This window comes from Triticum aestivum, chromosome 3A, assembly GCF_018294505.1.
Source record: "Triticum aestivum cultivar Chinese Spring chromosome 3A, IWGSC CS RefSeq v2.1, whole genome shotgun sequence".
In the NCBI taxonomy this organism is placed as follows: domain Eukaryota; kingdom Viridiplantae; phylum Streptophyta; class Magnoliopsida; order Poales; family Poaceae; genus Triticum; species Triticum aestivum.
Genome location: NC_057800.1, coordinates 574,933,647 through 574,946,039, shown reverse-complemented (window position 1 = coordinate 574,946,039; position 12,393 = coordinate 574,933,647).

Below are 12,393 nucleotides of genomic sequence, written 5' to 3'. Positions count from 1 at the left end.
TCGGATGCATGAGACGAACACGTATGCAAATGTGATGCACATGATGACATGATATGAGATGCATGATAAGGACAAAAACAACACGAATACAAAACCCAACAACGAGGAAATATCATAACTTAGTGCCGGAAATGGCAAGAGTTGGAATACAAATATGGCAGGTTACATATGGGGCGTTACAGGTATGGAGTTTTAATCGGACACAGAGAAAGATAGGGGATTATAGTCTTGCCTCCCAACGTTTTACCTCGAGGGTAATGTCAATAGTAATAGTTCATGTAAACTCACATCCAATTAGCCATATATACCAGGATCTTTCCAACATATTGTGCTTGCCAAAGGATAAAGTGTAAAAAGGAAGGGTGAAAATCACCATGACTCTTGCATAAAGTAGAAGATAATGATAAAAGATAGGCCCTTCGCAGAGGGAAGCAGAGGTTGCCATGCTCTTTCATGGTTGTATGTACAAAATCTTAATGTGAAAGAACGTCACTTTATATTGCCCCTTGTGATATGAACCTTTATTATGCAGTCTGTCGCTTTTATTACTTCCACATCACAAGATCATATAAAGCTTATTTCTCCCACACCAATCAATCATACATATTTAGAGAGCAATTTTTATTGCTTTGCACCGATGACAACTTACTTGAAGGATCTTATTCAATCCATAGGTAGATATGGTGGACTCTCATGGCAAAACTGGTTTAAGGGTATTTGGAAGCACAAGTAGTATCTCTACTTGGTGCTGAGAATTTGGCTAGCATGAGGGGGAAAGGCAAGCTCAACATGTTGGAGGATCCAAGACGATATAATTTATCTCAGATGTAAGCAAACATAACCCATTATGTTGTCTTCCTTGTCCAATGTCAACTCTTTAACAAGTCATATTTTAATGAATGCTCACAATCATAAAAGATGTCCAAGATAGTATATTTATATGTGAAGACCTCTCTTTCTTTATTACTTCCTTTTAATTGCAACGATGACCAAAACTGTGTTTGTCAACCCTCAACAACTTTTATTCATCATACTCTTTCTATGTGAGCTCATTACTCTCCATAAGACTCACGTGATCTCTTGGTTTCTTTTTATTTCTTTCTCTTTTCTTTTATTCACTTAGGATCGTGGCAAAATAATCAAGCCCTTGACTCAACACTAATCTTTATTATATAGCTCACGGACTCGATTACATAGAAGGATAATAAAGAAAAACTCACAACTAGATCATGCCATAAGCTTTATTCTACTAGATCAAAATACTACTAATAGGATCGTACTAAGGAAAAACGGTAAAGATAAAGGTCATGGTGATACGATACCGGGGCACTCCCCCAAGCTTGGCAGTTGCCAAGTGGAGTGCCCATACCCATGTGATTATGTCTCCTTTGTTGGTGAAGAAGGTGGGGTTTTTGATGATGGATAGTCGCACATCGAGCGTAGGAGGTCTTCTAACTTGCGGATAATGCCCTTGAGTGCGATGATATGCTCCTTCAACAAAATATTTTCACGTGTGAGATACTTATTTTGTATACGAGCTAACTCAATCATCTTGAAAGCTTTGATTTCTGTAGGGGTAAGAAGATTTTGATCCAGTTGAAGGGTGTCTTCTGTTGCTGGAACTTGGTCCTCCATGGCCTTCTTGATCCCTTCATCCTTGTTGATCTCCATAGGTTCTTCTCTCTTCAGCTCTATCTTCATTAGCCAAGCATCGTTGCCCTCATGGTTGGAGGAGGAGGGAGACGACATAGTGCCTGGCCTTGACAACTCTGATAGAAAACAGCTCGAAACAAAGACAAGAGATTTTTGCGTGATACGGGAGTCAAAACCTTCGGGAGAATATATAGTGAATTCTTACCGACCAAAATACGTATTGTGCAAGAAAACGGAGTCCGGAAGGCACACGAGGTGCTCACGAGGTAGAGGGCGCGCCCAGGGGGGAGGGCGCACCCTCCACCCTCGTGGGGCCCTTGTGTCCTTCCCGGACTGTACTTAATTTTCTATTTTTCTAAATATTCCAAAACAGAGAAATATTGCCTTCAAAATTGTTTTGGAGTCGGTTTACTTACCGTACCACATACCTATTCCTTTTCGGAGTCTGAAACGTTCCGGAAAGTGTCCCTTATGTATTCCTCTGGGGTTACGGTTTCAATAATATTGGTTTCAACATTTATGGGATTACCTGAGATATAATGCTTGACTCTTTGACCGTTTACCACCTTCGGATTTGTGCCCTCGAAGTTGTTGATTTTTATGGCACCAGAACGATAGACCTCCTCGATAACATAGGGGCCTTCCCATTTAGAGAGAAGTTTCCCTGCAAAAAATCTTAAACGAGAGTTGTATAGCAATACATAATCACCTACATTAAACTCACGCTTTTGTATCCTTTTGTCATGCCATCTTTTAACCTTTTCTTTAAACAACTTGGCATTTTCATAAGCTTGGGTTCTCCATTCATCGAGTGAGCTAATATCAAATAACCTCTTTTCATCGGCAAGTTTAAAATCATAGTTGAGCTCTTTAATAGCCCAATAAGCCTTGTGTTCTAGTTCGAGAGGTAAGTGACATGCTTTTCCATAGACCATTTTATACGGAGACATACCCATAGGATTTTTATATGCAGTTCTATAGGCCCATAATGCATCATTAAGTTTCTTGGACCAATTCTTTCTAGACCTATTGACAGTCTTTTGCAAAATTAATTTGAGTTCTCTATTACTCAATTCTACTTGACCACTAGACTGTGGGTGATATGGAGATGCAATTCTATGATTGACGTCATATTTAGCAAGCATTTTTCGGAAAGCACCATGAATAAAATGTGAACCACCATCAGTCATTAAATACCTAGGGACTCCAAACCTCGGAAAAATAACTTCTTTAAGCATTTTAATAGAAGTGTTATGATCAGCACTACTAGTTGGAATAGCTTCTACCCACTTAGTAACGTAATCAACAGCAACTAAAATATGTGTATATCCATTAGAGGCAGGAAAAGGTCCCATATAATCAAAGCCCCAAACATCAAACGGTTCAATAACAAGTGAATAATTCATAGGCATTTCTTGACGTCTACTAATATTACCAATTCTTTGACATTCATCACAAGATAGGACAAACTTACGGGCATCCTTGAAGAGAGTAGGCCAATAAAAACCAGATTGCAATACCTTATGTGCAGTTCTATCTCCCGCGTGGTGTCCTCCATAAGTTTCGGAATGGCACTTGCGTAGGATCTATTCCTGTTCATGCTCAGGTACACAACATCTAATAACACCATCTACTCCTTCTTTATAAAGATGTGGGTCATCCCAAAAGTAATGTCTCAAATCATAGAAGAACTTTTTCTTTTGTTGGTATGTGAAGCTAGGTGGTATAAATTTAGCAACTATGTAATTAGCATAATCAGCATACCAAGGGGTACTACGAGAAGTACTTATGACATTTAATTGTTCATCAAGAAATCTATCATCAATAGGTAGTGGGTCATCAAGAACATTCTCTAACCTAGATAAGTTGTCTGCAACGGGGTTCTCAGCTCCTTTTCTATCGACAATATGCAAATCAAATTCTTGTAGCAAGAGAACCCATCTAATAAGTCTAGGTTTAGCATCTTTCTTCTCCATAAGATATTTAATAGCAGCATGATCAGTGTGGATAGTTACTTTAGAATCAACAATATAAGATCTGAACTTATCACAAGCAAATACAACTGCTAAAAGTTCTTTTTTAGTAGTAGCATAATTTCTTTGAGCATTGTCTAGAGTCTTACTAGCATAATGGATAACATTTAATTTCTTATCAATTATTTGCCCTAGAACAGCACCTACAGCATAATCGCTAGCATCACACATAATTTTAAAGGGTAAATTCCAATCAGGTGGCTGAACAATAGGTGCAGAGACTAATGCTTTCTTAAGTATTTCAAATGCTTCTACACAATCATCATCAAAGACAAATGGTATATCTTTTTGTAATAAATTGGTCAGAGGCCGAGAAATTTTTGAGAAGTCCTTAATGAACCTTCTATAAAATCCGGCGTGACCAAGGGAACTTCTTATACCTCTGATGTCCTTGGAACATGGCATCTTTTCAATAGCATCAACCTTGGCTTTATCAACTTCAATACCTCTTTCAGAAACTTTATGCCCCAAGACCCCTGTTCAAGAATTCATCCGATTAACCAGTTAACTTGCAGATTAATCCCTACTTGTAGGGTCACCGAGTAGCCGATAAACTCAAAAATCGTCCGATTAATTGATTAAATGGCCAATTAACTTGCCGATTAGTCAATTAATCCCCTACTCACCAGCCAACCGAGCAGCAACTAGTTAACGATTTCCTCAACAATGCCAAGACAATACCTTCATTAACCATAAAGTGACACTTTTCCCAATTCAAGACAAGATTAGTTTCTTCACATCTCTGCAAACTCGATCAAGATTGCTCAAGCAATCATGAAAAGAAGATCCATAGACGGAAAAGTCATCCATGAAAACTTCACAAATCTTTTCACAAAAGTCAGAGAATATAGCCAGCATGCATCTTTGAAAGGTAGCGGGTGCATTACATAAACCAAAAGGCATACGTCTATAAGCAAAAGTACCAAAAGGGCATGTAAAAGTAGTCTTTGATTGACCTTTAGCCGACACAGGTATTTGAGAGAAACCAGAATAACCATCTAGAAAGCAGTAATGTGTATGTTTGCATAATCTTTCTAGCATTTGATCAATAAAAGTTAAGGGGTAATGATCTTTCTTAGTAGCCTTATTTAATTTGCGGAAATCAATTACCATCCTATAACCTGTAATAATTCTTTGTGGAATCAATTCATCTTTATCATTAGGAACAACAGTAATACCTCCCTTCTTAGGGACACAATGAACAGGACTTACCCACTGACTATCAGCAATGGGATAAATTATACCTGCCTCTAGAAGCTTTAGTATTTCTTTTCTTACCACTTCTTTCATTTTAGGATTCAGACCTCGTTGAGGATCACGAACTGGTTTGGCATCTGCTTCCAAATTTATTTTATGTTGACATAGAGTGGGACTAATGCCCTTAAGATCATCAAGAGTATATCCAATAGCAACACGGTGCTTCTTCAGAGTTTTCAATAATCTTTCTTCTTCATGCTCTGAAAGGTTAGGACTAATAATAACAGGATATATCTTCTTTTCATCAAGATAAGCATATTTAAGATTATCAGGCAACGGTTTAAGCTCAAACACGGGATCACCCTTAGGTGGAGGAGGATCCCCTAGGATTTCAATAGGTAAATTGTGTTTCAGCATAGGTTCCTGTTTAAAGAATACTTCATCTATTTCCCTTCTTTCATTCTTAAACATATCATTCTCATGGTCTAGCAGATATTGTTCTAAAGGATCACTAGGAGGTACGGCAATAGAAGCAAGACCAATAATTTCATCCTTACTAGACAATTCTTCTTCATGGTGTTGTTTACTAAATTTAGAGAAATTAAATTCATGAGTCATATCATCCAAGCCAATAGTAACAACATTCTTTTCGCAGTCTATCTTAGCATTAACAGTGTTCAAGAAGGGTCTACCAAATATAATGGGACAAAAGCTATCTTGTGGGGAACCAAGAACAAGAAAATCAGCAGGATATTTAGCTTTCCCACACAAGACTTCAGCATCTCTAACAATTCCCATTGGTGAAATAGTATCTCTATTAGGAAGTTTAATAGTGACATCAATATCTTCTAACTCAATAGGTGCAATATCATGCATAATTTCGTTGTATAAGTCAATAGGTATTGCACTAGCACTAGCACCCATATCACATAAGCCATGATAATAATGATCTCCTATTTTAACAGAAATAACAGGCATGCCTATCACAGGTCTAGGTTTATCTGTATCACGGGGTTTAGCAATTCTAGCAGTTTCATCATAGAAATAAATAACATGCCCATCTATATTATCAGACAAGAGATCTTTAACAATATCAATATTAGGTTCAACTTTAACTTGCTCAGGAGGTGTGTATGTTTTAATATTGTTTTACGAACCACAGTTGAAGCTTTAGCATGATCCTTTATCCTAACAGGGAAAGGTGGTTTCTCAACATAAGAAGTAGGAACAATAGGATCATTATAAGTGATAGTACTTTCTTCAACTTTAATAGGTGCAGCTACTTTTACTTCTATGGGAGGATGATATTTAAACCATTCTCCTTAGGGAGATCAACATAAGCGGCAAAAGATTCACAGAAAGATGCTACTATCTCAGAATCAAGTCCATATTTAGTGCTAAACTTACGGAAAATATCGGTATCCATAAAAGATTTAACACAATCAAACTTAGGTGTCATACCTGACTCCTTACCATTGTCGAGGTCCCAATCTTCAGAGTTGCATTTAATTCTATCCAATAAATCCCATTTGAATTCAATAGTCTTCATACTAAAAGAGCTAGCACAAGAAGTATCAAGCATGGTGCGATTGTTATCAGAAAGCCGAGCATAAAATTTTTGAATAATTGTTTCTCTTGGAAGCTCATGATTGGGGCATGAATATAACATTTATTTAAGCCTCCCCCAAGCTTGAGTGATGCTTTCTCCTTCGCGAGGCCAAAAATTATATATATAATTGTGATCACGATGAACAAGATGCATAGGGTAATACTTTTGATGAAATTCCAATTTTAATCTTCTATAATTCCATGATCTCGTATCATCACATAGCCTATACCATACCAATGCGTCTCCCTTCAAAGATAAAGGGAAGACCTTCTTCTTAGCAACATCATCGGGTATACCTGCAAGCTTAAATAATCCACAAACCTCATCCACATATATTAGGTGTTCATCAGGATGCTTTGTTCCATCTCTTGTAAAAGGATTAGCTAGCAATTTTTCTATTATACTCGAAGGATACTCATAAGGAATTTCATTTTCATATTCATTTTCAATAGGTTCAGTAGGTTGAGGAGAAACTCTTTGCTCTACTGGTCGGGGTGAAGATACCCCAAACAAGCCCCTCAGAGGATTACTTTCGATAGTAACAAGTGACAGTAAATTTCAGCACACTATATAAATTTTTCCTTACCAAATTCCACCTACCAAAGGCGCTTCACTCCCCGGCAACGGCGCCAGAAAAGAGTCTTGATGACCCACAAGTATAGGGGATCTATCGTAGTCCTTTCGATAAGTAAGAGTGTCGAACCCAACGAGGAGCAGAAGGAAATGATAAACGGTTTTCAGCAAGGTATTCTCTGCAAGTACTGAAATAAGTGGTAACAGATAGTTTTGTGATGAGATAATTTGTAACGAGCAACAAGTAACAAAAGTAAATAAAGTGCAGCAAGGTGGCCCAATCCTTTTTGTAGCAAAGGACAAGCATGGACAAAATCTTATATAAGGAAAAGCGCTCCCGAGGACACATGGGAATATCGTCAAGCTTGTTTTCATCACGCTCATATGATTCATGTTCGGTGCTTTGATAATTTGATATATGGGTGGACCGGTGCTTGGGTGTTGTTCTTACTTGAACAAACATCCCACTTATGATTAACCTCTATTGCAAGCTTCCGCAACTACAACAAAAGTATTAAGGTAAACCTAACCATAGCATGAAACATATGGATCCAAATCAGCCCCTTACGAAGCAACGCATAAACTAGGGTTTAAGCTTCTGTGACTCTAGCAACTCATCATCTACTTATTACTTCCCAATGCCTTGCTCTAGGCCCAAATAATGGTGAAGTGTTATGTAGTCGACGTTCACATAACACCACTAGAGGCTAGACAACATACATCTCATCAAAATATCGAACGAATACCAAATTCACATGACTACTAATAGCAAGACTTCTCCCTTGTCCTCAGGAACAAACGTAACTACTCACAAATCATATTCATGTTCATAATCAGAGGGGTAATAATATGCATAAAGGATCTGAACATATGATCTTCCACCAATTAAACCAACTAGCATCAACTACAAGGAGTAATTAACACTACTAGCACCAATCCCAGACTTGGAGACAAGAATTGGATACAAGAGATGAACTAGGGTTTTGAGATGAGATGGTGCTGATGAAGATGTTGATGGAGATTGCCCTCTCCCGATGAGAGGAGCGTTGGTGATGACGATGGCGATGATTTCCCCCTCCGGGAGGGAAGTTTCCCTGGCAGAACAGCTCTGCCGGAGCTCTAGATTGGATCCGCCAAGGTTCCGCCTCGTGGCGGCGGAGTTTCATCCCAAAAGGTTGCTTCTTATTTTTTTCTCGACGAAAGACTTCATATAGGAGAAGAAGGTCATCAGAGAGCCACCAGGGGGCCCACGAGGTAGGGGGCGTGCCCTAGGGGGGCACCCCCCACCCTTGTGAGCAGGGTGTGGGCCCCCTGGTCTTCATCTTTGGCAAGGATTTTTCATTATTTATTATAAGGTGTTCCGTGGAGTTTCAGGACTTTTGGAGTTGTGCAGAATAGGTCTCTAATATTTGCTCCTTTTCCAGCCCAGAATTCCAGCTGCCGGCATTCTCCCTCCTTATGTAGACCTTGTAAAATAAGAGAGAATAGCCATAAGTATTGTGACATAATGTGAAATAATAGTCCATAATGCAATAAATATTGATATAAAAGCATGATGCAAAATGGGCGTATCAGCCATACGCAACAACCCACCTACTCGGGTTTAAGCTTTTGTCACTCCCACAACCCACCATAAGCGGATCATGAACGTATTGCAACACCCTACAGCGGGGGGCCCTCATGTTTGCGCGAGACGGAGGGCACCGTAGGACAGCACCATAAATAAAATATACAATCATACCAACCAAGATCATGATTAACCAACAGGACAAAACGGATCTACTCAAACATCATAGGATAGCCACATATCATTGGGAAATAATATACGGAGTTGAGCACCATGTTTAAGTATAGATTACAGCGGAGAGAAGAGGTGTTACACCGCTGCACAGAGGGGGAGAAAGTTGGTGTTGACGGTAGCAAGATTGTTGATGTAGATCGCTGTCACGATCCTAGCCCTGGTGGCATTCCGACGCCACCGGGAGAGAGGGGGAGAGAGCCCCCCCTCCTTATTCTTCTTCCTTGGCCTCCCCCCTAGATGGGAGGAGAGTTACCCCTCTGGTCCATGGCCTCCATGGCGGTGGAGGCGCGGGAGCCCCTCCGAGATTGGATCTCCCTCTCTGTTTCGCGTTCCCAGATCTAGCCGAAAACCGTTGCTTATATTACCGAAGATCCTTAACTCCGATTGCGCTGAGATTTTAACACGATTTCCAGATATAAGCTTCCTTGCGCCCGAAATAGAGCTCCAACCGGCATTCGAGGAGGGCACAACCCACCACCACGCGCTAGGGGCCTGGGGCGCACCCTGGTGTCTTGTGGTCACTATGGGCCTCCGTTTGCGTTGATTCCGCCTCCCAAAATTAACAAATATTCCAAAATAATTCTCCGTAAAATTTTATTACATTTGGACTTTGTTTGATATGGATATTCTGCAAAACAAAAAACATGCAAAAAAACAGGAACTGGCACCGGGCACTGGATCAATATGTTAGTCCAAATAAATCATATAAAATGTTGCCAAAAGTGTATAAAAGTTGTATAATATTGGCATGAAACAATCAAAAATTATAGATACGACGGAGACGTATCAGCAGTACACGGACAGTAAACTTTTTTACACAACACAAATTTGTCTTTTTTGCCGAGAGCTGCTCAAATGTCCAAATTATATGAAATTTGGAGCGAACATCACGCACCAAATTATCTACCATGCAAAAAAATTGGATGTTTTGAATTTTTCAAGTATTTGTATTGAGTTTTCTCTTCAGCGTGGATGATCCTGGGGCACTGAATCGCTGCTCTCTGAATCTCAACTATTTTGTGGGTACTACATACAATCCTACTTGAGTATCTAAAAATGAGTTTTGCCAATTGTTTGGACCAAACTATAACACACTTGTAGTACAATTTTGGATTATTTTCTTTAAATGTCATGAAATTCATATAATCAGTGGAATATGGCAAAAAATTCAAAAATTCAAAATCTTTTGGCAATATGGACTACTTTGTTTGAAAATTAGATAAGTGAACTTTTGCATATTATTTGTGCTACTTGTTTCACACACAAAAAACCTCTTTATTGGACTTCAAACATAAAAAAATGTTTTTACAACAAAGAGTTAGAAACTCTCATGTGTAATCTTGTTTGGCATGCTAAGCCCCATGTTTGTGCTAAATATGGTCACCCTACCATAAACTATGACATGGCTATGGTCATAAACTTGGTCGTTTTGCTTGAAAGCCATGAACCTTCATAGATGGTAGTCCATTTTGTGAACAATTTTTTATAACTCATCGTATTCCTAGTTTAGCATTTTTCTTGAAAAGTAGTACACATAAAAGGACTCCATGCAAAAGGATTGCATTTCTTATATCTTTTTTCATTTTCTTTTAGTTTTTGGAAAATGGGGTCAACATTGTCAGCGTGGCTATTCATATAAAGGGGTTGAATCTTTCGACTTTTTTGTGACTTTTTTGTAGTTAAATTTTGAATTACTATTGGTAAATGTCCATAAATTCATTAAGTCAATGAAATATAGCAAAAAAACTCAAAATCTCAAAATCTTTCGGCAGTAGGCCTCCAATATGGTCCATTTCATGTGAAAATTGCAAAAGTTCAATTTTCCTTCTTGTTTGTAGTACTTGCTTCAGAAAAAGAAACATTTTTGGCACTTGAAAAATGATTTATTTACTTTTATAACAAAATTTTGGAATATCCCTTTGGCAATCATGTTTGGCATGGTAAGCCCCATGTTTGTGAAAAATATCTACAAGGAAATATGACATGGATATAGCCATGAACTTGATCATTTGGCTTGAAAGTCATGAACCTTTAAAGATGATAGTCCATTTCGTGAACACTTTTTTTAAATAATCATTGTAGTTTATCATTTTTCCTGAAAATTAGTACATATAAAAAGACTCCATGGAAAAGGATTGCATTTTTGAATCTTTTTTTCATTTTATTTCACTTTTTTTAAAATGGGGTAACTTTTTTTGTGAATACTGCATATAATCCTACCTAAGTACCTTAAAATGTTTTTTTTCACTTTTTGTAACCAAACTATAACACACTTGTAGTTCAATTTTGAATTGCTTTTGGTAAATGTCCAAAAATCCATTTAATCAATGGAATATAGTAAAAAAAGGCTCAAAACTCAAAATCTTTCGATATTAGGCCTCCAACATGGTCAATTTCTTGTGAAAAATGCAAAAGTTCAATTTTCAATCTTATTTGTGGTACTTGCTTCACAAAAAAACCATTTTTGGCACTTGAAAATGATTTATTTACTTTTATAATAAAATTTTGGAATCTCCCTTTGGCAATCTTGTTTGGCGTGGTAAGCCCTATGTTTGTGCCAAATATCGTCACCTTATATGGAAATATGACATGGTTATAGCCATGAACTTGGTCATTTGGCTTGAAAGCCATGAACCTTCAAAGATGGTAGTCTATTTTGTGAACGGTTTTTTTAATAATCATTGTATTCCTAGTTTATCATTTTCCTAGAAATTGATACACATAAAAGCATTCCATGTAAAATGATTGCAATTTTTGACTTTTTCATTTTCTTTCACTTTTTGCAAAATGGGCTCAACATTGTCAACATAGCTCTTCATAGAAAGGGGTTGAATCTTTCAACTTTTTGTGAACACTGCATATAATCCTACCTAAGTACCTTAAAATGATTTTTCCCCACCTTTTGTAACTAAACTATAACACACTTGTAGTTCAATTTTGAATTACTTTTGGTAAATGTCCAGAAATTCTTAATCAATAGAATATAGCAAAAAAGCTCAAAATCTCAAAATCTTTCAGCAGTAGACCTCCAATATGGTCCATTTCATGTGAAAATTGCAAAAGTTCAACTTTCAATCGTATTTGTGGTACTTGCTTCTCAAAAAACAATGTTGGCACTTGAAAATGATTTATTTACTTTTATAACAAAATTTTGGAATCTCTCTTTAGCACGGTAAGACCTAAGTTTGTGCCAAATATCGTCGCCTTATATGGAAATATGACATGGATATGATCCATTCCATGTGAAAATTGCAGAAGTTCAATTTTCAATCTTATTTTTAAATTGTGCGGCCAGAGTCGGGGATGAAGCAGTCGATTCGGTTGTTACACTACATCAAAGCACATACGACTCACCGGGATGGAAGAGGATGTTGAGGCGGTTTCAGAGGTGCTCTCAATTCATCGGTGTGGTCGGAGACAAGCGCGCGACTCTGATCAAGCCGGTGCTAGGATTCCACCGGGAGGAGAGAGAAGAGAGGGAGAGTGAGCATGCGAGCGAGGGCCAGAGAGAGAAGAGCGAGGAGGGT